We start from the raw sequence: 26196 nt of genomic DNA, 5'->3' as shown, positions 1-26196 counted from the left end.
CCCCTAAAAAACCCTAAATGCTAACAATCTGACGTCAGATTTTTAGCCATTCCGAGCGAACGCCCTCGGGCACGTCAGATCCCGTGTGCGAATTCTAAAGTGTTCGCTTCGATGCACCCGACTGAGTAAACTGTGATCTGGCGACATTAAACAATTCACTTGGTATGCAATCTGAGAGAACACATTTGGAATGACAAATTATGTACAAGCAACTTTCACTTTTTTTAGTTGATGTAGCATGTCAATCCTCTTTAGCCAGCATGACAAATCATGAGCATGGCAATTTTCATTATTTTCTTTTTAGGGTTGGCAATTCTTCATTCCGCGGTCATGACAAATACCCAAAAATATGACAACCACACTGCTGCAGCATGACAAAATTTTGAAAATCTTTTCATACAACATGATTTTTTTTTACTTCAAACATAGTAAATCCATATACAACATGACAAATTTATCTGTCATAGAAGGTTTGCTGGGAGTGGTTTTTTTAGCAAGAGAATACTTTTGTTCGTTCCTACCTTACTGGTGGAACGTTAGTTCATTCGGATGACCTCCCTCAGGTAATGTCAATGTTATATGGGTAAAAAAAAGTAAACCTTGATTGGCGTGGAACAGGCCGTTACTAGGGTTCAACTGGAGGTCTGGAGCGAGGATAGGATCGAGCGACATGGTGGACATGATTGGCATGGGAGGCGCAATGCCTTGCATACAGGTACAACATAATAAGGTGGCTTCGGCCTAATAACACATTACACGTAGATTTTCTTACGGGTTTACTTTTCCATGCATTTTTAGGGACCGTTCAGACTACTTATGTACACCTAAAAAAGATCGGTTCTTGTAGTGGGAAGCAATGTTCCCATCGACAGCGAGGCGACTGTGCTGACTTCGTCAATCAAGGCCCACTGACTCAGCCTCTCGGAAGTGATGATAGAACTAGAGTGTGCATGCGTTCGTTCGTAGGGATGAGTATATATGCATGTATGTGAGCATCTATGCCAATATTGTGTTTCTCAAAATAAAAGATCTATGAAAATCAAGGTACGAAGAGCGCCCTACCAAGAGCTTCGCATGTGGCTCTATTGGCTTTGTACTCTGTACCAACACACGCTGCTCACATAATGTGCATTTGTGTTGCTTCGAATTTGGAATGTCCTAAAAAACTAAACTCTGAAGTGTGTTGGACTTCTTTTAGAGGAAAGGCATTGGTTGAGGCCGAGAAAACACTCAAAGCTATCCTGACATTGAATTAACAAAGCTATCAACCAGTCAGGATTACAATGAAGAACTTACAAAGGAAACAAGCAAGAAACCACAAAGATACAGGGTGCTCGAACAGCTAACAACGTAACAATGGTACAAGCAAACAAAATATAGAAAAAAGGAGCCCAACCTAATTCACCGAGGCCGAATGCCTAGAACAGCAACCACACCACCACCGAGGTGAAATCAGCAAGCAACACCAGCATCGGTAGCCAACACCTCTTTGCCTACTCCCGTTGAACTTGCCAACAAGCCATCCTTTTCTACCTTCGAAGAGGACCATAATCCTCTCACCCTGGTGAAAGGACACGCGGTGCCCCCATGTGTGGTTTTGGTAATTGATGACATTCTCTATGGACTAATGGTTGCATTGAGTTACATTTGAAGGATTTGTCCATAGGCATTTCTTGAAGTCGATGTGTTGGTTTCAAGGAGTTTATGAGTTTACCAAGGTGCTATTAATGAATTATCCAAAGATTGGTCATGTGAGTATTGATCTTATTGCAACCATGTCTTGAAGAAGAAGATTGTGTGACCATTCATGTTTACCTTCAAGACATCATCCGAGTGAAGAGAGTTGGAAAGAGTCAAGGTTGATCAGTACTAAGTATAGAGAGTGATTCTAGTTGATCATCACACAAAGCGTAGAAGATACACCGAGTGGGATCAAGTGATCTCACTATTTGGTAAGCATTGTCCATTGCGCTTTGTGTACTAACTCATGGTCTTTGTGAGAGTTCTATGTGGGGTTAGGTTTGCTTCCATGGGCTTGCATTAAGAGGAAGATCACATACAACCCATGGAGGATGACATCAAATCAAGGTTGTGTTGTGCAAGTTCAAGTGGAGCATCACGAAGAAATTATGCTTGTAGCTTGCCATCCATTGTGGTGACAATGGACTTGGGAAGGTGTGCCGAAGAGTGACTCACCCATAGTGGAGTATGGGGGAGCAATCAACTAGCCTTCATCGAGCCAACGCAATCACGAAAGGTGGTCCAACTTGAGGGAGTCAAGATCGTCATCATCTAGCTCAAGTGGACTTCATGCAAGGCCAAGGTTTTCCCTTGATAGGTTTTCTATTTTACCGGTCTCATGGTGATAGTTTGGAGACCGGGTTATAGGATCGATAGCCATACTATCAAGGGGGGCTCTCAAGTGAGTAGCTTGATCGTATCGTTCATTGAGAGTTCAAACCATTGCATCCTTGCATCATCTTTCTTGATTCTTATTTGTATTTTCTATTTTTGAGGTTTTAGAGCTTGTGGTTATCTTCGTGACAAGCTCTAGTACATCGAAAACGGATTTCATATGCTTCTTCTATTGCGTTTTCGGTGTTGGAGGTTTTACCGATCTTATTCGAGGAAAGGTTCTCACCATTTTCTTATGGGCCTTTTCTCGTTTGCTTCTTATTGTTATTTCTATCAATATTGTGTTAGCCCTTGATGTTAGCTTTCCAACATACTTGGTTTCGTTGAATTCGGAGTCCGTTTGCAGAAGTTGTGGCAATTTTGGTGTCCTTAAAAGGCTGCAGCGGTACTACCGCGGCAACTACCGCTTGGAGCGGATGTAATTTTTTACTACCACTCCAGAGTGGTACTACCGTGGCTACTTCCGCTCCAGACCAAAATCTTATTTTAAGTCCAGCGGTGGTAGGCACAGATGTATTTTTTTGTTACCGCTCGCAAGCAGTAGTACCGCTACCCCTAGCGGTAATACCGTGAGGACGAGCGATAGTACCGCTCCGGCGGTTCTACTGGGCTATTTCCTCCTCGCTGTTGTTTTTCAAAGGGCTTTTACCGCCCTAGCGGTAGTACAGCGCCCATGAGCGGTAGTACCGCTCCGTGCGGGCTGTGAGCATAACAATTGGATTTTTCCCCACCTACAAAAGGGGGTCTTCTTCCCCAATGAACCTTATCCCTTGAGCTCGTGTTCTTCCCCCATTGTTGACCTTCTTCGAGCTGGCTATCTCTCAATCCCTCCATGGATTCTTGCTAGTTTTGGGGCGAAAAGAGAGAGGAGATCTAGATCCACATTTCCATCAATCACCATCTCCTCTATGTGAGGGGAACCCCGTGGATCTAGATCTTGGAGTTCTTGGTGTTCTCCTTCTTGTTCTTCCTCTCTTTTTCCTCCCTAGCATTAGTTGCTTTGGTGGGATTTGGGAGAGAAGGACTTGGGCACTCCGTGTGCCCTTGCCATTGCATTTGGTGCATCGATTTGAGTTCTCCATGGTGATACGTGGAAGTTTCAAGTTGAGAAGCTTATTACTCTTGGGTGCTTGGTACCCTTGAGCTTGTTCCTCTTCGGGTGCTTTGCTGCCCTAGATGGTTGGTGGTGTTCAGAGCTCAATCATTGTGGTGTAAAGCTCCGGCCAAGCGTCAGGGTCTCCAATTAGGTTGTGGAGATCACCCCGAGCAATTTGACGGGTTCCGGTGACCGCCCCCAATGGTTGCCAAAGTGTACGGGTTCGGTGACTGCCCCCAAGGGTTGCCATTTGTACGGGTTTGGTGACCGCCCTCAAGGGTCCCTTAGTGGATTCACGACATCTTGCATTGTGCGAGGGCGTGAGGAGATTATGGTGGCCCTAGTGGTTTCTTGGGGAGCATTGTGCCTCCACACCTCTCCAAATGGAGATTAGCATCTGCAAGGGTGTGAACTTCGGGATACATCGTCGTCTCCGCGTGCCTCGGTTATCTCTTACCCGAGCCCTTTACTTATGCACTTTACTTAGTGATAGCCATATTGTTTCTAGTCATATATCTTGCTATCACCTAGTAGTTTATCTTGCTTATCATAAGTTGTTGGTGCACATAGGTGACCCTAGTTGTTGTAGGTTTGTGCTTGACAAATTAACCGCTATGTTTATTTCACATTTGTTCAAGCCTAAACCGTAATTATTTTAAAGCGCCTATTAACCCCCCTCTAGGCGACATCCACGATGTTTCACCTGGCTCAAAGGGCATCAAATTGTTGGAAGGAAGATTGCTCACCCTATAGTCGCATGGACAATGCCAACAAAGTTCCCAGACATAAGGGACCAGAGTGCGAACCACAACAGCAAGGCTCCCACGACCTCACGACCTACCACATATCCAAACACGAGCTGAAGAATGCCACTACAGGACAAAGAACGACGGGGAAGAAGTAGGTCATAGCACAAGAAGCCACCCCATCCACCTCCGCCCAAGTAGGAAGACGCCAACTGATACATCTCCGTCGTATCTATAATTTTTTATTGTTCCATGCCAATATTCTACAACTTTTACATACTTTTGGCAACTTTTTATACTATTTTTGGGACTAACATATTGATCCAGTGCCCAGTGCCAGTTCCAGTTTGTTGCATGTTTTTTGTTTCGTGGAAAATCCATATCGAAGGGAGTCCAAATGAGATAAAAACTTACGGAGATTTTTTGGAATATATGTGATTTTTGGGAAAAAGAATCAACGCGAGACGATGCTCGAGGGGCCCACAAGGACGGAGGGCGCACCCCAGGGTGTAGGGAGCGCCCCTAGTCCTTGTGGCCACCCCATAAGGAGGCTGGTGCCCTTTTTTGGCACAAGAAAGCTAATATCCGGATAAAAATTGTGTGAAAATTTTAGCCCAATCGGAGTTACGGATCTCCGGGAATTTAACAAATGGTGAAAGGCCAGAATCTGGGGGCGCAGAAACAGAAGGAAACACATGGAGAGAGAGAGAGAGAGAGAGAGAGAGAGAGAGAGAGAGAGAGAGAGAGAGATCCAATCTAGGAGGGGCTCTCGCCCCTCCGCCGCCATGGAGGGCATGGACCAGAGGGGAAACCCTTCTCCCATCTAGGGGAAAGGTCAAGGAAGAAGAAGAAGGAGGGGGGCTCTCTCCCCCTCTCTCCCAGTGGCACCGGAAAGCCGCTGGGTCCATCATCGCAACGACAATCTACACCAACAACTTCGCCGCCGTTATCATCAACTCTCTCCCCCTATATGCAGCGGTGTAACACCTCTCCTCCCCGCTGTAATCTCTACTTGAACATGGTGCTCAACGCTATATATTATTTCCCAATGATGTATGGCTATCCTATGATGTTTGAGTAGATCCTTTTGTCCTATGGGTTGATTGATGATCGTGATTGGTTTGAGTTGCATGTTTTATTATTCGTGCTGTCCTATGGTGCTCTCCGTGTCGCGCAAGCGTGAGGGATCCCCGCTGTAGGGTTTGCATTATGTTCATGGTTTGCTTATTGTTTGCGTTGTGTGAGTGATAGAAACATAAACACAGATAAGTGGGTTATTGTAACGCCTCGGATCTGATGCGCCAGGTGTCTCCCAGTTATTCGCCGGCATTGCCATGTCTTTTGCCTGCGTGTTGCATTTTGCCATGTCATCATCTGCATTGCATCCTCATGTTTTCAAAGCTTGCATCCGGTCCTTTGCCTCGTTGTCCGTTTCGCGTTCCCACACTCCCACACGCGCTCGTTGCCCCTCTCAAACCTCATTTCGTGAGTGGCATTTAAATGTTCGCGGGACGGGATGAAACTTGGCATGCGGTGTTGTTTTAGAGTAGGTAGACCGCCTGTACGTTCCATTTGGAGGTCGTTTGATGCCCCAACGGTTAACCGAGTTAACCGAAACCCCTTTCTCTTTGCAGCCCAGCACCTCTTCACACAGCCCACCTAGCCCATCTAACTCCCCTCCATGCTCTCCGGCGTTGGATCACAATCGTGTGGGCGAAAACCACACCACATTTGGACTCTCCTAGCTCCCTCTACCTATAAATATGTGCATCCCCTCCAAAATCCGGGTCCAAACCCTAGCAAACTTCCCACTCCGCCGCCGGACGTGTCCACCCGCGCCGGACGCGTCCACCGGCCGCGTCACCCCGACGAATCAGGGCGCGCCACGTCGCCTCCACCGCCGCCCGAGCCAACCGCGGGGCGCCACATCACCCGGCGCCCGCGCCCACATCGCCGCCTCCTCGCTGGCCCGCCGTGTTAACTTTAAGTTCAGTTTTGCCATGTTATTAACTAGTGTTCTATGTACCCTATGGACTTGATCTTGCCATGCTTAGCTTCATAATTATGCCATCTTGCTGTTGGTTAACTTCTCATGCCATGAAATACTCCGTGGTGAGCTGTACAAGCTCACCAACATGCCTACATGTTGTTGTTTCTGCCATGTACTGTTATTTTCAGTCTGTAATCTGTCATATCACTTGCCATGTTTGCATGGATTCTACCATATTTTCTATTGATCTTTGGAATTAGTTCAATAAGAGAGTTTTGTTAATTGCTTATAGTACTAGCATACCGTACCTTTGTTTTCCATGATACGTTCCTATAGCATGTTGTTTGATAGCTCTAAACATTGCAACCTGATGTTATTTCTGCCATGTCCAGTAATTTCTGCCAACTCTGTGAGCTGTTATTATTTGCAATTTTGCCATGCCCTTTTGAGCATGTTCTAGTGATTTCTAGAGATAGCTCAGTGTTCATGTTTTGTAATGCTTAACCTTTACATCATGTCCATGCCTTTTGTTTTCATGTTGATGTGTTGTAGCATATTGTTTTGATGCTTGCTAGATGCCTAGTTGCCGTTTTGGACAGCTTGTCCTTTAAACTTGTTTCATGTGTATGTGTTGAACCGTTGCTCCGTTTTGAGTGTGCTCTACATGAAACTTGCTTAGTTTTGCATGTAGTTTCATGTTACCTTATTGCATCTATGTTTTGGAGTGTGTGCTTGATGTTTGTATGCATTTTGCATCAATGCCATGTTCAACTTGTTTTGCTCATATCTTCTAGGCCGTAGCTCCGAATTAAATGAACTTTATATGTAACTTGACTAGAATTTCATGTAGATCATCTTGATGCATTTTAAATTGATGTTTAACAACTTCAACATTGTGTTCTAATCAGATCTGGACCAATTTCGAAATTTGCATATGAGGTCTTACCGGAATTGTTATATGTTGTTTCCGGCCTCATTTAAACTTGCTTTGATGTGTTGCTCTTGTATGCATCATCTGTTGCCATGAGTAGCATCATATAGACTTGTCATGCATCATACTTGGTTGAGCATCATGCCATGTTTATGTGTTGAGTGTTTACCTTGTTGTTTGCTTCTTTCCGGTTGTGCTTCTTCTCGTTAGCTCCCGTTTCGTTGCAATCCTGAGGATTCGTTCGTCTACGCTTGGTTCGTCTTCGTGGTTTCATATTCTTCATGGACTCGTGCTTCTTCCTAGTGGGATTTCAGGCAAGATGACCATCACCTTGGATCTCATTACTATCATTGCTATGCTAGTTGCCTCGATGCTATCGCTATGCCGCGTTACCTACCACTTGCTTATCAAGCCTCCCAAATCGCCATGTTAGCCTCTAACCTTTTTCACCCTTCCTAGCAAACCGTTGTTTGGCTATGTTACTGCTTTGCTCAGCCCCTCTTATAGCGTTGCTAGTTGCAGGTGTAGTTGCAGGTTGTTCCATGTTGGGACATGGATATCATGAACTTTGTTGGGATATCACAATAACTCTTATTTAATTAATGCATCTATATACTTGGTAAAGGGTGGAAGGCTCGGCCTTATGCCTGGTGTTTTGTTCCACTCTTGCCGCCCTAGTTTCCGTCATACCGGTGTTATGTTCCTTGATTTTGCGTCCCCAACACGGTGAGGGGTATGGACCCTCTTGACAGTTCGCTTTGAATAAAACTCTTCCAGCAAGGCCCAACATTGGTTTTACATTTGCCTATCACCTATTTCTTTTCCCTAGGGAGTCGCCCTCCCGAGGTTCATCTTTATTTAGCCCCCCGGGCCAGTTCTCTTCGGAGTGTTGGTCCAACCTAGAGCCACTGCGGTGCCACCCCTTCTTCCGGGGTCTTCGGTTGCCGTACGTAGTGTTCATTCGGTCATGGCTTGAGACGAGATACGCGCGGCTACTTTCAAGGTGTCGGCATGCCGGGAGGTCTTGCTGGTTTTGTTTTACCATTGTCGAAATGTCTTGTGCACCGGGATTCCGAGTCTGATCGGGTGTCCCGCGATGGAGGATTGTCTCCGCGGATCGTGAGCTTATAATGGGCTAAGTTGGGACACCCCTGCAGGGTATAAACTTTCGAGAGCCGTGGCCGCGGTTATGTGGCAGATGGGAATTTGTTAATATCCGGTTGTAGTAAACTTGAAGTAAACTAATTAAAATACACCAACCGCGTGTGTAACCGTGATTGTCTCTTTTCGGGGTTGCTCGAGAGGAGAACACGGTTTGTGTTATGTTTGACGTAAGTAGGAGTTCAGGATCACTTCTTGATCATTACTAGTTGGCGACCGTTTGCTTAGCTCCTCTTCTCGCTCTTGTTTCGTAAGTTAGCCACCATACTTTGCTTAGCCGCTGCTGCAACCTCACCACTTTACCCCTTCCTTACCCATTAAGCTTTGCTAGTCTTGATACCCATGGTAATGGGATTGCTGAGTCCTCGTGGCTCACAGATTACTACAACAACAGTTGCAGGTGCAGGTTATGCGATGATCATGACACGAGAGCGATGTTTATTTGTGTTGGAGTTCTTCTTCTGCTTCTTCTTCGATTGAGGGATAGGTTCCTGGTCGGCAGCCTGGGATAGCAGGGTGGATATTGTTTGAGTTTCTGTTTGTGTTTCATCCGTAGTCGGATGTTGTTCTCATGTATGATGTTGATGTATCCTTGGGGCGTTTGTGCCTTATGTATGTATCCCCAACTATTATGTAATGGTACGATGTAATGATATCCACCTTGCAAAAGCGTTTCAATATGCGGGGCTATCCTTGGTGGGACCTTCGAGTTCCTCTCGGATAGGGTCGCATATTGGGCGTGACAGTTATGGCGTATGGGAATAAATAGGACTTAATACTTTAACGCTATGGTTGGGTTTTACGTTAATGATCTTTAGTAGTTGCGGATGCTTGCTAGAGTTCCAATCATAAGTGCATATGATCCAAGAAGAGAAAGTATGTTAGCTTATGCCTCTCCCTCATATAAAATTGCAATAATGATTACCGGTCTAGTTATCGATTGCCTAGGGACAAATAATTTTCTTGTGACAAAAAGCTCACTTCTAAAACTAACTTAGTTGTTTCTTTATCTAAACAGCCCCTAGATTTTATTTATGTGCTCTTTATTATCTTGCAAACCTATCCAACAACACCTACAAAGTACTTCTAGTTTTATACTTGTTCTAGGTAAAGCGAACGTTAAGCGTGTGTAGAGTTGTATCAGTGGTCTATAGAACTTGAGGGAATATTTGTTCTACCTTTAGCTCCTCGTTGGGTTCGACACTCTTACTTATTGAAAGAGGCTACAACTGATCCCCTATACTTGTGGGTTATCAAGACCTTTTTCTGGTGCCGTAGCCGGGGATTAATAGTGTGGGGTGAATATTCTCGTGTGTGCTTGTTTGCTTTATCACTAAGTATATTTTATTTTCTATTCTAAGTTGTTCTCTATCTTTAGTTATGGATATGGAACACGAAATACCAAAAAATTAGGTGTACTTGCTTCTCATGGAGATGCGGAACCTCCTAAAACCCTCGATGCTCATTATGTGAAAGATATTATGCACTACTTTCATAATCCTGAGAAAACCCCATTCAATTATATAATGGGAGACACGTTGGATCAACGTGAATACTTTAGGGATTATCGCTTGACTCAAAAAGGGAAACTGTTATGGGATCAAATTCAAATGTTGCATTAGTATGCTCGGCAACTACGCTTGAGATATGATTATACTTGTTGCTCTAGGATGAAGGTTCCACACCTTCCCTTTTCTTGCAAACTTAACGATAATGAAACCTTACCTTCTTATGCTAAAGGAATTTATGATTACTATGATGTGGAACGAATAGAAGAATTCGTTGCTTTTAAGGGTGCTTATGAAATTGAATCTTTGTTTGAAAAGTATGAAGCTTTTGATGATGTTGTTTATAGGCCTGAAATTTTTGCTATACTTAAATATTGCTATGAGAATTATGAATACAATGCCGATATTGATGCGTTTATTGAGAAAGTCTCCGCTGTCCAAGAAGAGACTAATATTTTACAGGAATCTATGGAAGAAGAATTTGCTGAAACTGTGAGCTCATTGGATGAAAAAGATGACGAGGAGAGCGAAGAACAAAAGGAGGAAGAGTGGATTGATCACCCGTGCCCACCTTCTAATGAGAGTAACTCTTCAACTCATACATTGTTTAATTTCCCTACGTGCTTACCGAAGGATGATTGCTATGATCCCTTGGATTCGTTTGAAATATCCCTTTTTGATGAATATGCTTGCTATGCTTGTGGCCATGATGCCAATTTGAATTATGCTTATGGAGATGAAATTGCTACAGTTCCTTATGTTAAGAATGAAATTGTTTCTATTGCACCCACGCATGATAGTCCTATTATCTTTTTGAGTTCTCCCAACTACACTATATCGGAGAAGTTTGCGTTATTAAGGACTATATTGATGGGTTGCGTTCTACTATTGCACATGATGATTTTGATAAATTTAATATGCATGTGCTTGCTGCTCCTACTTGCAATTATTACGAGAGAGGAACCACATCTCCACCTCTCTATGTTTCCAATACGATAAAATTGCAAGAAACTGCTTATGCTATGTATTGGCCTTTACTTGACGTGCGTGAATTGTTCTTTTATGACATGCCGATGCATAGGAAAAGAGTTAGACTCCGTCATTACATGATATATGTTACTTTGTGCTCACTACTAAATTACAAATCATTGTTAATTAAAATTGGCTTTGATATACCTTGGGATCCAGGTGGATCCATAACTTGAGCACTATATGCCTAGCTTAATGGCTTTAAAGAAAGCGCTATCAGGGAGACAACCCGGAAGTTTTAGAGAGTCATTTATTTCTGTTATGTGCTTCTATAAAGTTTAAAAACAAAAAATAAATAAAGAGGGGAACCTAAAACTTTTTCAAAAAGAGAAGTGAAAGTAAGAAAGACGAGCACCGTTGAAGTGGGGGAGCTCCTTGAACTTTGTTCATGCCCATGGAAACTTTGTGAATCTCGATTACAGAAACTTTTCAATAAAAATAATTATCCCCTTGTACAAATCCATTGTATTATAAAAATAATGTGCCAAGATTTTCCTTTAGGATGATTAGATTGCTTGTTTGGTATGTGCAGTGTAAAAACAGAAACTTTGGCTGTGGTGAGTGATTTTACAATTTTTTTACTAGAAAGTCAAACACTTCTGAAACTTTTTGCACAATACTTCTATACAAGTTGTTTATTTTGTCCTATTTTTCAGAATTTTTGGAGTTACAGAAGTATGGCTGATGTTCAGATTACTACAGACTGCCCTGTTTAAGACAGAGTCTGTTTTTGATGCATTGTTTTGCTTGTTTTGATGAAACTATCGATTTTAGCGGTGGTATAAGCCATAGAGAAGTTATAATACAGTAGCGACAATGCAAAAGTAAAATATGAATGAGTTTGAACCAGTACTTGAAGTTGTGATTTGTTTTATTATACTAACGGATCTCACGAGGGTTTTGTTAAGTTTTGTGTGATTGAAGTTTTCAAGTTTTGGGTGAGATCACGACGGATGAAGGAATAAGGAGTGGCAAGAGCCTAAGCTTGGGGATGCCCGAGCAACCCAAGGTAATATTCAAGGACTCCCAAGCAACTAAGCTTGGGGATGCCCCAGAAGGCATCCCCTCTTTCTTCTAACGATCATCGGTAATTTTACTTAGAGCTATATTTTTATTCGTCACATGATATGCGTAAATTTTGGAGCGTCATGTGCTTTTTATTTTTCTTTTAATAATGCACCATGCTGGTATGAGATAGTCCTTGGTTGATTTATAGAATGCTCTTTGCACTTCACTTATATCTTTTGAGTATGGCTTTATTGAATGCTTCATGAGTTTCACTTATATCATTTGAAGTTTGGATTGCATGTTTCCCTACACATAAAAAACTGCCATTTGTTTTGTAGGATGCTCTTTTGCTTCATTTATATTTGTTAGAGCGTGGGCATATCTTTTGTAGAAAGAATTAAACTCTCTTGCTTCACTTATATCTATTTAGATAGTTGACAGGAATTGGTCATTCACATGGTTAGTCATAAAATCCTACATAAAACTTGTAGATCACTGAATATGATATGTTTGATTCCTTGCAATAGTTTTGCGATATAAAGATGGTGATATTATAGTCATGCTAGTCGGTAATTGTGGATTGTAGAAATACTTGTGTTGAAGTTTGTGATTCCCGTAGCATGCACGTATCGTGAACCGTTATGTATCGAAGTCGGAGCATGGTTTATTTATTGATTGTCTTCCTTATGACTGGCGGTCGGGGACGAGCGATGGTATTTTCCTACCAATCTATCCCCCTAGGAGCATCGTCTAATAGATTGTTTCGATAGCTTCTAGAATTTTGCAATAAGTATGTGAGTTCTTTATGACTAATGTTGAGTCCATGGATTATACGCACTCTCGCCCTTCCATCATTGTTAGCCTCTTCGGTACCGTGCATTGCCCTTTCTCACCTCGAGAGTTGGTGCAAACTTCGCCGGTGCATCCAAACCCCGTGATACGATACGCTCTATCACACATAAGCCTTCTTATATCTTCCTCAAAACAGCCACCATACCTACCTACCAGGGCTTTTCCATAGCCATTCCGAGATATATTGCCATGCAACTTCCATCATCATCATATACATGACTTGAGTATTCATTGTCATATTACTTTGCATGATCGTAAGATATGGCCTGTCCGTTTTTTGATGTCATTGCTACGCTAGATCATTGCACATCCCGGTACACCGCCGGAGGCATTCATATAGAGTCATATTTTTGTTCTAGTATCGAGTTGTAATATTGAGTTGTAAGTAAATAAAAGTGTGATGATCATCATTATTAGAGCATTGTCCCAGTGAGGAAAGGATGATGGAGACTATGATTCCCCCACAAGTCGGGATGAGACACCGGGAGAGAAGGGGAAATGCTACTATCCTTTTACCACACTTGTGCTTCAAAGTAGCACCATGTTCTTCATAGAGACAGTCTCCTATGTTGTCACTTTCATATACTAGTGGGAATTTTTCATTATAGAACTTGGCTTGTATATTCCAGTGATGGGCTTCCTCAAATGCCCGAGGTCTTCATGAGAAAGCAAGTTGGATGCACACCCACTTAGTTTTCAGTTTGAGCTTTCATACACTTATAGCTCTAGGGCATCCGTTGCATGGCAATCCCTACTCCTCGCATTGACATCGATTGATGGGCATCTCCATAGCCAATTAATTTGCCTAGTTGATGTGAGACTTTCTCCCTTTTTGTCTTCTCCACAGAACCTCCACCATCATATTCTATTCCACCTATAGTGCTATATCCATGGCTAACGCTCATGTATTGCGTGAAAGTTGAAAAAGTTTGAGAACATCAAAAGTGTGAAACAATTTTTTGGCTTGTCATCAGGGTTGTGCATGATTTAATACTTTGCGTGATGAAGATGGAGCATAGCCGGACTATATGATTTTTTAGGGATAACTTTCTTTGGCCATGTTATTTTGAGAAGACATGATTGCTATGTTAGTATGCTTGAAGTATTGTTTTCTTAATGTGTAGCGACCCGACCTCAGACGGTCAAGTCTCTGTGTTTCTGTGCCATCCCTGGATCAGTATGCTGGCACACACAGTACATCAATGTATATATCAAAGTGCAATCACATGTATAAATAACGTAAAACTGATATATACCTCATAAGTCACAGCGGAAACAAATAGTCGGGTGTGGAGTCCCATCAACGCCATCGGCAGGTTGAGTGTAGACCGTAACCCTGTACCGTACTCTTACTCGTCGGAAGAAAGTATCTGCAACATGATACGTTGCAGCCGTGTAGGTCAGTACATTGAATGTACCGGCAAGATCACAACATGAGAAAACACATGATAAAACTATACTATATGCAATATGGCTTTGTGGCTCTGTGTCTGAGTTTTGTTTTGCATAAAAGCTGGTTTTATTTTCCCTACATCAAAGAAATTCAGGAGTCTATACTACGGAGTTTCCTATCATGACATGGTTCCGCCAACCGATGTCTCATGGCCCAAATCATCATAAGTTGCCCATAATTATGTTATCAGTCCGGTGTTGAGAGTTCCGAGATAGATCCAAGTCCAGAGGCTCAAATTGTCCGTAACCGGGGACACGGCTAATCGATTAGGTTTAAACCCTCTGCAGAGGTTTGTACACTTTACCTGCAAGATTCGATCCCTCTTTTTACGTTCTCGCACTTCAGGGTGTTTGAGAACAAGATGACCGAAACATGGTCTTCCAAAGAGTTCCTCTGACCACTGTCCGGTGCTCATCCAATCCTACCGTAGTTCTACATCTGCTAGCACCGTCCCAGCCAGAGTCACAACTAAGGTCAACCAAGTCAGAGCCCATAGTGACTTGCGGTTGCACAGGTAAGCTTCCGGGCATGAAGTATTCTTCTGTCTCTTTGAGTCTGGGTGAAGCTTTCAGCAAGATGTCATGGCGCTTCTCCATGCATCCCGGCCATCCACTGGTTTCTCCAGGGTGCCCGTCAACCGTCCTTCACCCAGTAGTGTGTATTGAATTCTTGTCTCTCTTGAGGCCTTGAAGATGCAGTCCTCGCATATGCCATCATGGAGTTATCGTCTTTGACGTAGAGTCCTTCTTCACACCACTCTCGTGCACTCATACCAAACCCCATCTACTATAGCGTAGCATTAAAATAAATAACGTCCCGGGCTTGGTAACATGGTGATGGGTTCCTACCTCATGCATACTACTCAACTACAAGGATTCAATATCACTACTGGAGGGACTGTTGCAAAGATGACACTAAATGCAATAAAAACATAGGTATGAAAAACATGGTCAAAGTGAACTTGCCTGGTATTACTTGATGAAGATAATATCGCTCTCGCAAAACTTGATAGCACTATACGCAACTCTCCGATGAAAATCTTTATAGTAAAACATAGTATTCACATAAGCAAACATACTAGCAAGCAATTTCTAACACTCACAAAAAAATCAACAAATAAAATGCAAATCACAAAGAACACAAAATAAAAAAAAACCAATGAAAACTACACAAGAAAACTACTAATGAAAATTCTAAGACATAACCAAAAATAGCTTTGTCCTAAGTAAAATTTAGCAACAAAGAAAATACTAACATAATAAATAAATAGAAAAGAAAATATAAAACAACTAATTTTAACAGAAAGTATTTTTTTATAAACTTTTAATAGCAAAAAGAAACAAATAAAAAGCTTTCATGAAATACTAACTATGACCTAAACAAGTTTTCATACAAAACTAAATAAAATAATTTTTTTGAAATAAAAATAAAATTTTCTTTGGTTGACTAAAAGAAACGAAACTAAATTTGTCAAAAGTGACAAAAGGAAATAATTTAAAACTAATAAAAACAATAAAGAAAAGACTAAAACAACACTATAACTAAAACAGTACTGTTTTGCTAAACACCTAATTTCAAATGAACTAAAAATAAATAACTATATGCCACTGGATAAACAAAACAATAACAAGGCAGTAGCAAAAATAATCAATCAAAAATATTTTATAAAACTCAAGTTATGGCCAAATTACTAATTTGAACAAATTTCATCAAATTCAATTTTAAACTACTCAAATTTGAAATCCAATTGCAGAAACAGAAACTTTAACAAATTTGTGACACAATGCAAAAAGAACCACTCAATTGAATCTAAAACATAAAAGTTATAAGCAATCTAAAATTGAAACTATTTCTGTTTTTAAAACAGAAACGAAAAAAAAACAAAAAAAAACAAATGGGCAGGAGCTACGCGTCGGCTGCAATTGGGCCTAAGCAGTGGGCGCTCTGAACTAAACAACGCTCGGTCGTTCTTTAACAGACTAACGCGCGTGCACAGAAAAGAAAAACTGGCTAAACCGATTAGATCTAAACCGTAAATAAACCGAAGCTAAACTGATCTAGTAAAAATAACCTAACCGTCCAGATTAGATCTAATCTAGGGCGTTTATTTTAGATCGGACGGTGGAGGGGGAGTGGAGTGCTCACTGCGGTGGAGGTGAACTCCGGCGAGGTCGCCGGCAGCAGTGGCGGCTCCTCCCGTGGGTCTCCGGCTTCAGGGAGGGCTCCGTTCGACGTGGGAGACGGTGACGAGCATGAAGGTGGCCTCGGCGTGGCTCGGGGACGGCGGTCTCGAGCGGGGCGAGCTCGACAGCGGCGGTGATGTCCGGCGGTGAAGAGGGCGACGGCTCCAGGGATCCTTGGCGATGGCGGAGCGGCTCAGGGAATGCGCAGGAACGAGGGGAGTCTGGGCGTTTGCTCGGGGGCGTCGGGGAGGTCGAAGGCGGGCTCTAGGGCATCAATGGTGCGGCGGCGGTGCTCGGCTCCGGCGAGAGATTACGGGCGAGGCAAGGGGTTTCGGTGAGGGGAAAGGAGGGGAACGGGTCGAGGGAGAGGGGTATTTATAGGGGGAGGAGTTCTTGGAGGAGGGGGCGAGGGGATTCGTGATCCCGAGAAGATCGGGATTCCGGCGGCGGCGGCGCGACTTGGCGTGGGGAGGAAGAAGACGGCGGGCGAGGGCGATCGGGCAGTGGGGCCCAGCGGTCAGTGGCACAAGGGCGAGAGAGAGAGGAGCGGGAGACCGAAGGAGAGGGGCTTCGAGCGACGGCGCTGGCTGGGCCGCGGCTCGAGTGGCTGGCTGGCTGGGCCGGCTGGCTCCTGGGCCGCCTGGCCTGGCTAGCGCTAGCTTTTTTTGTTTTTTTTGTTTTTAACAGACAAACAAAAGTAAAAAGAACCAAAATAATAAAAACTATATATAGGCATAATATATATAAAAATGTTCAGAAAAACATTTCCTAAAACATGAACTATTTATATAGTTCAAATAAAATCCAAAAAAATAAATAAAGCAAACAGTGCTACTGTTGCATTAAAATCCAACAAAAATCATTTTTAAAATACCAAAATTATTTCAAAATTATTTTCTCCTAATTTTCCATTGAAGGGAATCATTTTACCCTTATTTACATTTATTTATTTTTAGGAGAAAAATAATTTGAATAAAATCCAAATAATTCCAAATTTGAAAGGGAGTTTCAAAATACTTTCAAATGACTTTCAATTTGATTCTTTTTAACTTCCAACTCATATTTCATATAATTGAAGAAGTCATTTATCTTCTCTCCTGAAAATCATTGAGTTGCATAAAGTTTCCGAATTTGAAATATCTCCAAATGGAATTCAAATCTTTTCAAAACTTTTTTTTCATTTATTTAAATGGAAGAAGTCATATCATCTTCACTCTAGGGTTTTTTTGATGAAATAATTTGAATTCATGGAGATCATAAATGCAAGGGTGAAAGTTTGGGAAAGTCATTTCGTTCCCTCTCATTCAACTTTCAAAATTTTCAAATTTCACTCAATTACACACAATCAGTCACACAACAATCAAACAAACAAGCATAAATATTTATTTAATATAACATTCCAAAATTTAGAATTTTGGGATGTTACATAATGTCAAATGATAGACTATTGCTTTGAATCACTTGTATCTTAATATTCATGCCATGATTAGATTATGGTAGGTAGCGTTCGACATCAAAAATTATCTTTTTTATCATTTACCTACTCGAGGACGAGCAGGAATTAAGCTTGGGGATGCTGATACGTCTCCGTCGTATCTATAATTTTTTATTGTTCCATGCCAATATTCTACAACTTTTACATACTTTTGGCAACTTTTTTTACTATTTTTGGGACGAACATATTGATCCAGTGCCCAGTGCCAGTTCCTCTTTGTTGCATGTTTTTTGTTTCGCAAAAAATCCATATCAAACGGAGTCCAAACGCGATAAAAACTTACGGAGAATTTTTTTGGAATATATGTGATTTTTGGGAAAAAGAATCAACGCGAGACGATGCTCGAGGGGCCCACAAGGACGAAAGGCGCGGCCCAGGGTGTAGGGCGCGCCCCTGGTCCTTGCGGCCACCCCGTAAGGCGGTTGGTTCCCTTCTTCTGTTGAAAGAAAGCTAATATCCGGATAAAAATCGTGTTAAATTTCAGCCCAATTGGAGTTACGGATCTCCGGGAATTTAAGAAACGATGAAAGGCCATAATCTGGGAGCGCAGAAATAGAAGGAAACAGAAAGAGATCCAATCTAGGAGGGGCTCTCGCCCCTCCGCCGCCATGGAGGCTATGGACCAGAGGGGAAACCCTTCTCCCATCTACGTGAAATGTCAAGGAAGAAGAAGAAGGAGGAGGGGGGCTCTCTCCCCCTCTCTCCCGGTGGCACCGGAACGCCGCCGGGGCCACCATCACAACGACAATCTACACCAACAACTTCGCCGCCGTCATCATCAACTCTCTCCCCCTCTATGCAGTGGTGTAACACCTCTCCTCCCCGCTGTAATCTCTACTTGAACATGGTGCTCAACGCTATATATTATTTCCCAATGATGTATGGTTATCCTATGATGTTTGAGTAGATCCGTTTTGTCCTATGGGTTGATTGATGATCGTGATTGGTTTGAGTTGCATGTTTTATTATTTGTGATGTCCTATGGTGCTCTCTGTGTCGCGCAAGCGTGAGGGATCCCCGCTGTAGGGTTTGCAATATGTTCATGGTTTGCTTATTGTCTGCGTTGCGTGAGTGATAGAAACACAAACACAGATAAGTGGGTTATGGCGTATGGGAATAAAGAGGACTTGATACTTTAATGCTATGGTTGGGTTTTACCTTAGTGATCTTTAGTAGTTGCGGATGCTTGCTAGAGTTCCAATCATAAGTGCATATGATACAAGAATAGAAAGTATGTTAGCTTATGCCTCTCCCTCATATAAAATTGCAATAATGATTACCGGTCTAGTTATCGATTGCCTAGGGACAAATAACTTTCTTGTGACAAAAAGCTCTCTTCTAAAACTAACTTAGTTGTTTCTTCATCTAAACAGCCCCTAGATTTTATTTACATGCTCTTTATTATCTTGCAAACCTATCCAACAACAGCTACAAAGTACTTCTAGTTTTATACTTGTTCTAGGTTAAGAGAACGTTAATCGTGCGTAGAGTTGTATCGGTGGTCGATAGAACTTGAGGGAATATTTGTTCTACCTTTAGCTCCTCGTTGGGTTCGACACTCTTACTTATCGAAAGAGGCTACAACTGAACCCCTATACTTGTGGGTTATCACCAACCTTTCCTCTGCGTGCACCGGACGACGCCTACATGTCTCAGCCAACCGCAAGGGGAACTAGATCTTTGTCCAAAGCAAGAGGCAAGAAGGAAGGCGGGAGGGCCCCTCAACAATGCCTCTGAGAAGAGAGCCGACGTCATGCCAATGGCACCGTCAATGTCATGGCCTCCATTGATGGCCAAGTTTGTCCCAGTCCCAGTCCCCACCTCACCGACCCAGTGATAGATCTGACCAGGGGCGCAAATGATACGTCTCTAATGTATTTATATTTTTTGTTGTTGTTTCATGCTATTAAAATATCACTTTTGAATATTTTATAGCAATTTATATTATTTTTCCTCACTACGGTAGAATGATGGTTTCTTTATCACACTTGGATGATAGTTTTATGATGACCCACAAGTATAGGGGATCAATCGTAGTCTTTTCGATAAGTAAGATTGTTGAACCCAACGAGAACGAGAAGGAATCGATAAGTAGTTTTCAGCAAGGTATTTCCTGCAAGTGCTATAAGATACCCCCTCCGTCTCATAATATAAGAGCGTTTTTGAGGGTCTTCTCCGGTACTTCTTTCTTCCAGTATATTTTATATATTCCAAAATAATTCTCCATAAATTTTCACATCATTTTGAGCTCCGGAGAATAACTATCTATGTTGTTTTCATATTAGAATTATAGGTTTTGGCAATCTCCCTCTTTTGGTGTATCTTGCATTTTAAGAGGGAAAACGTATTAGAATTGCATCATAATATGGAATATAACTTCAAACAATATAAACAACAGTAGTGAAACATGATGCAAAATGGACGTATCATTTTACTGTCTACATTATGTCATCATGCTTATTTCAATGGTTTATTTTTCAAAAACTTAATACTTTGAGATGCATGCTGGATAGTGGTATTGGGATGGAGTATTAGTTGTATATTGCATTGGATAACAGTATACATATCACAGACATAATGCCTATATGAGATTATACCATAAATGATCATAGTCATAAATATAAATATTACAATTTAATCGCTGCCCAACTTAATTTGTGCACCACACCACACTTGTATGCTTGAAGCGATGCCACTAGTGAAACTATGGCCCCGAGGTCTATTTTCCTTTACCAAAAACTTTGCCAAACATTATTATTTCATTGATGTACCATTTTATTTATTTTATCTATCTATTAATTTACCATACCGTGCAATTTAATCTTGTAACTACCAGGAGAAGAAGCCTGGCAACCTTCTCGACATGTCGGGGACAAGTTTGATTTGTATTTTGTGTTTAGGTAACAATGACTTTGTTTGCTGGAAGAACTCCTTCTAGTTCGATAAACCTTGGTTCTCTACTGAGGGAAATACTTATTGATAGGTTACTTCACCCTTATACTTGGGGTTATCCAACCACTCTTACGAAAGAGCAAACAACACATTCCCCATCCACCCCTCGCGCCACTGGTGGTAGAGTTAGTAGTTAGAGGGTGGGCCGAGCTCTGATCTATGGCTAGGTGGTGTAGTTATGGTAGTCTTGTTGTTTCATCTCGGTTTCAGGTTGGTGTGGCTTGGGCAACACCGACAATGAATAAGACCCTCTGGTGAGTTCCCGTGGAGGTGGGTGGTCATGGCCCTTTGGGGTTTTGTCGATCATTTAGGGGGTCCCATGGTCTATGCGTTGGTGTGCCCAGGTGTTGGTCGCCTCTTCTACGGGGTATGGCATGACATGCAAGCAGGGCTTGGCAAGAGCGGATTCCTCATCTTCCTCGCATTGGTGTTGTTTTTCTATGTTGAGCTCCCTTATCCATGCTGGTGGTGATCGTTGGAGTGTCGGGTTATGTGGGGATCTAACCAAGCTAAAAGACACATCCTTCACTTCTAGATCTCGTCATGTGGTGCATGGCTTATGCGGAGTTTTTTAGCCGTGCGGTTGCAAGGAGGCAAGCCCTTGACCGCAAAAGATCATCTGTTCCGGCAGCGACCTGACAACGGCAAATGAAGAAAAATAGAAGAGCGGTGCCGACGTTGTGGAGAAGATGTTTCCTTTTGGACATTTCATTTTTTTTGTGGCTCACTGCCTTTCTACTGTATCTTAACTCTTCGAGCATTTTTCTAAACTGAAACAACTATATCACATTCCACATACACTCTATTTTATCCCTTTTTGAGGGTACTCTATTTATTCTATTGGAACTGAACATTTAGCAATGTAACATCCTTATCTTATTTGACTTTGTGAGCAAAAGGGAGAACATACGATCATCATCATGGCATCTTCTATATATTTATTTTGAATTGTGCATCTTCTATATTTAAATAGTTAACCGTCATCACTAGATTTTTCTGTAGATGCGTGTTTCTGCATCACCTCAATTACTGACAACTGTCTGATAGAAATTATGTGGCATCAAGTCATGCATGTGTTCATAAGTTACCTTTTTGCATTAATTTATTCATGCAAACCATGCCACCTCATTAAGCCATGCATGCCTTTTTTTCCCAAGTTATGCATGTATTCATTTACAATTTTGCATCGTCTAAATAGCTAGTCCCCACTAGATTTCACTGCACATGCATGCTTCCACATCACCTGAATTATTGACAACCAGCTGATCAGAATTGTATGGCATCGACAAGTCATCCATGTGCTTGTAAGTTACCTTTTGCATTAATTACCCATGCAAATCATGTCACCTCATCCAGTTATGTATGTTTTTTAACAAGTTACACATGTAGTCATTTACATTTTTGCATTGATATATCAATTCAAGCCATGGCACCTATAAGGTCAATCATGTTTTTTTTTCTCTTTTTATACATCATTTTGTCACATATTTCTAAGGGTTTTTGTTTTTAAATGTAAAACAAGATCACTCTTATATTTTTTCATTAGTTTTAGTTGATTTTAAGCACCTATTTATGCATTTGTTTTAACACTGTTCCCGTGGCAACGCGCGGTGCACTATCTAGTTAGAAAAGCCAACCCAACCAAATCCCTCAGCAAGGTCAGGAATGAATAAGTGATCATTTCTCTATTTAGAAAATGTCGAAACTAATTTAATAGTAGCCGTAAAATATACCATGGTATTAAGAACACTATCTTAAAAAGGTAATATTTCTAAGATCCAAATATCCCAAAGTATTTATCTATTCCTCATGAGCATATGTTTTTTTGGAGAATCCTTTTTTAATAAAAGGCACGAGGGTTTTACGAACATGTGCCGCATGCACTCATCAAATTTCCGGAAGAATCCCGGAGTCTAGGGATGCAAATTTGGAACCTTTAGGGAACCCTTAGACACTACTTAGTTCACCAAATGAATTAAAGCTCAAAAATGAAGTGGATTTAAAAAAATTAGTTCATTTAATTAACTTGAACTAAAGAAGGTTGGAGGGTAGCTTCAAGGTTCCAAATTTGCATGCATACTGGAGTCGGTGCAGCGAATATGATCAAAGATCATCCACTAAGAGCAACCCCAACGTGCTGACCTAAACGGACGGCGATTTTGTCCCTTTTTTGTACGTTTGGGTCGGCCGCCCGCTCGGCGTCCGCCCTATTTATGATTTTGGTCGACAGTGCGCCCAACGTGCCAACCCATATTTGCCGACGTGGTCGGCTGGCCGCTATTTTTCAACAAATATGCACCATTTTGCATAGTTTCACAAGTAAACAAAAATAGCATAATAAATTTAGCATAGTTTTACAAGCCGAATAGAAATTAAATTGTCTCAAATACATTCAAAAAAAGATACATCTATGGGTTGCCAATATGATCCCACATATGCTCAACCAAATTATTTTGCAGTTGCATGTGAGTTTCCGAATCACGCATGTCATGATGTAATTGGGTGAACTGTGTAAACGTTGCCTCTCCTCCTCCATGCTCAGGCACAACATTCTCACCCTGAAACTGAAACCCTTAATCGTAGATACATTCCGGGCGCTCATCCTCTACGATCATATTGTGCATGATCACACAAGCAGTCATCACCTCCCACAACTTCTTGGCGCTCCAAATTCTAGTAGGATACCGAATGATGCCCCATCGAGATTGCAGAACACCAAAGGCATGCTCCACATCCTTCCTAGCACTCTCTTGCTCTTGAGAAAATATTTTCCTCTTTTCTCCGACAGGGTTGGGGATTGTCTTCACAATAGTGGTCCACTGAGGATAGATACCGTCACCTAGGTAGTATCCTTTGTCGTAGTTGTGGCCGTTGATGGTAACATTCACCGGTGGGCTGTTGCCTTCGCACTACTAGGGAAAACCCTAGTAGTAGCGCTTGAAATATGCATAGCAGTAGCGCTGGGTCCAGCGCTACTGCTACCGCGCTACAACTAAGTTGTAGCAGTAGCGCTGGTATGAGCAGCGCTACTGGTAAGTATTGTCAGCAGTAGCGCTTCCCGTGCCAGCGCTACTGATAACTATCTGTAGCGCTTGTTCAGACAAAGCGCTGATGCTAATCAAGCGCTGCTAGTAGATGCTTTCAAGCCCTACTGCTAGTATTCCTGCTTTCATAGATTTACACCCCTCTACGTATTTGTGATGTATTTATACAGACTCTATACAGTAGTTTCATCATATCATACTAAACATACACTATTCTCATCATATCATAGACATACAGTACTCTCGTCATACCATCATCATCATCATTCAACACAAATGTCATCACATCTCAAAAATAGCGATACACAAGTGATCATGTCATGTCTTGAATAAGTGCAACTGCATGGTCATGGCACACACACACACACACACACAAGTTTCATCATCTCTATCTAAACCATGATGTAGAATAGAAGAGCGATCAGCATGAGCAAGAGCGCGACTATGTAGTACTTGAGGCACCAGCGGTCCCGCCCCCGCTCATGCCGGAGTGTCCACCTCAAGTAACTACTTTCCGCTTCGGCTCTGCTGTCGAACCCTCTGTAGCTAGGACCCAGGTACTTGTCCACTTGGGCCTGAGTGTCTGGCCAGTGGTCGTAGACTCCTGGAACCCTCCCAACGAACACGACGTAGCAGTCCCTCGCCATCTCTAATCTATGTACCTGCATCGTCAGTTGATGAATTCAACGATAATATGCAACAATGTACTTAAGAAAACAAAGAGGCATAATTAGCAAAATACAAGCAACCAATAGTAAACATAAATGACGAAGTTCCTCATACCCAAACTAATTAACTAGAGCTATCTATGCTAATTCAGGACCACGGTTTAGTTACATCACATAGTTTCGCCATGCATAAATTCAAAGTTTTGCCATAGAAAGACAGTAGTGACACATTGTCATCGACAATCAGTCCTCCATGTCGGCGGCCCAATCTTCATAGTTAGGGAGGAAGCACCCGAGCTTCTTGAAAGGCTTCAGGTCCAGACGCTGAGCGTGTAGCAGTGCTCGGACATCTTCCCGCGTGATTGGCCCATGGTAGAACATCCCTGTTGGTTCGAGGACCTGCTTCATCATCACTTGGGAAAGTTCACCTGTACGTGATAAAACTCAGCTCGGATTTGATGATCTGGTGTCTTTCCTATGCTTGTGGCCCAGCTGACAATCTCGGCATCTTCGGTAGTAGGTGACATGCGAAGGCGTTGATTATCTCTTCTGTACTCGAGCAGGTGATGGATGAGGTAGAATCCATCAGCCTTACTGAGGTGCGGTTGCTGGATGCAGCAGAAGTTGGTCTTATGGCGGAAAACCAGCCCGTTCTTCCTGTGCCTTTTCACCTTGATATATCCACCAGACAGGCTGAAGGTAAATAGGGCACTATCGAGAACACTCTTTACGTGCATGTAATCCTTTTTCTTGATGTTCTTCGATGAGTCCAAGTACATAGCATGGGAGTATTTCGGGTACAGAACAATGAGCAGGGCATCGCCCCTGCTGCGCAAATTAAGTACACCTCAAATTAGCCTCCATGCTTGGAAAGGAATGATTAACACTTACGAAAGGATATGCGTGGATGACTTACATGGGATGATAAGGTAGGAGAATCGCTTCCTTTTCCTTATTAGCGATCATGAATTCGCCGAGGTACTTGCTCGCATTGTCATGGTGCTCTTTGCAAACTGCCAAGAAGCTCTCGTGCATATAGTACGGGTCCGCGACGCAGATATATTTTATGTTCCCGATCCTGATGAAGTAGTTGAGATACAACGCATACATGCGGATGAACTGGAAATCCAGCTTGGTCATGTGGAACATGTCGTAGATGTAGTCAAATCGCAGGATGAACTGATTCGCGGGACAGTTCCCAGTGTACAACTTCCCACCCGACACCTGAGCCGCGTAAAGCGGGTATCCTGGTTTTTCCGCGATCAGAAGGCTTTTCTCTCTGGCCAGCACATCTTCATGGAGTCTCTTTAGATCATTGTTCAGTATGTGCTCTAGCGCTTTGGCGGGTAGGATCAGGTCGCCGGCGACATGGAAACGCTTCTTACCTTCGACAGGTATTCTGTCTACCACCCGGGGCTTCAGAGGCAGCTGGCTGCTTGAAGCAGCTCTGGCGCCTTTAGGGCCTTTCCTGTTCGGTCTCCTCCTTTGCTTCTTGCTGGGTGGCGGTAGTGAGCCCACCATAGCTTCCCTAACCACCACCCCCAGTGTCGTCGGGCTAATCAGTGGACGGGCCTCGGGGGGTTGCTGGGTAGAGGCGGCATCTGGAGGCGTCTCCTGCGAGGTTTGCTTGAAGAGAGACTTTTTGCATTCCTCCTTAGGACGTTC

This window comes from Triticum aestivum, chromosome 3D, assembly GCF_018294505.1.
Source record: "Triticum aestivum cultivar Chinese Spring chromosome 3D, IWGSC CS RefSeq v2.1, whole genome shotgun sequence".
Lineage (NCBI taxonomy): Eukaryota > Viridiplantae > Streptophyta > Magnoliopsida > Poales > Poaceae > Triticum > Triticum aestivum.
Note: the sequence above shows the minus strand (reverse complement) of the source record.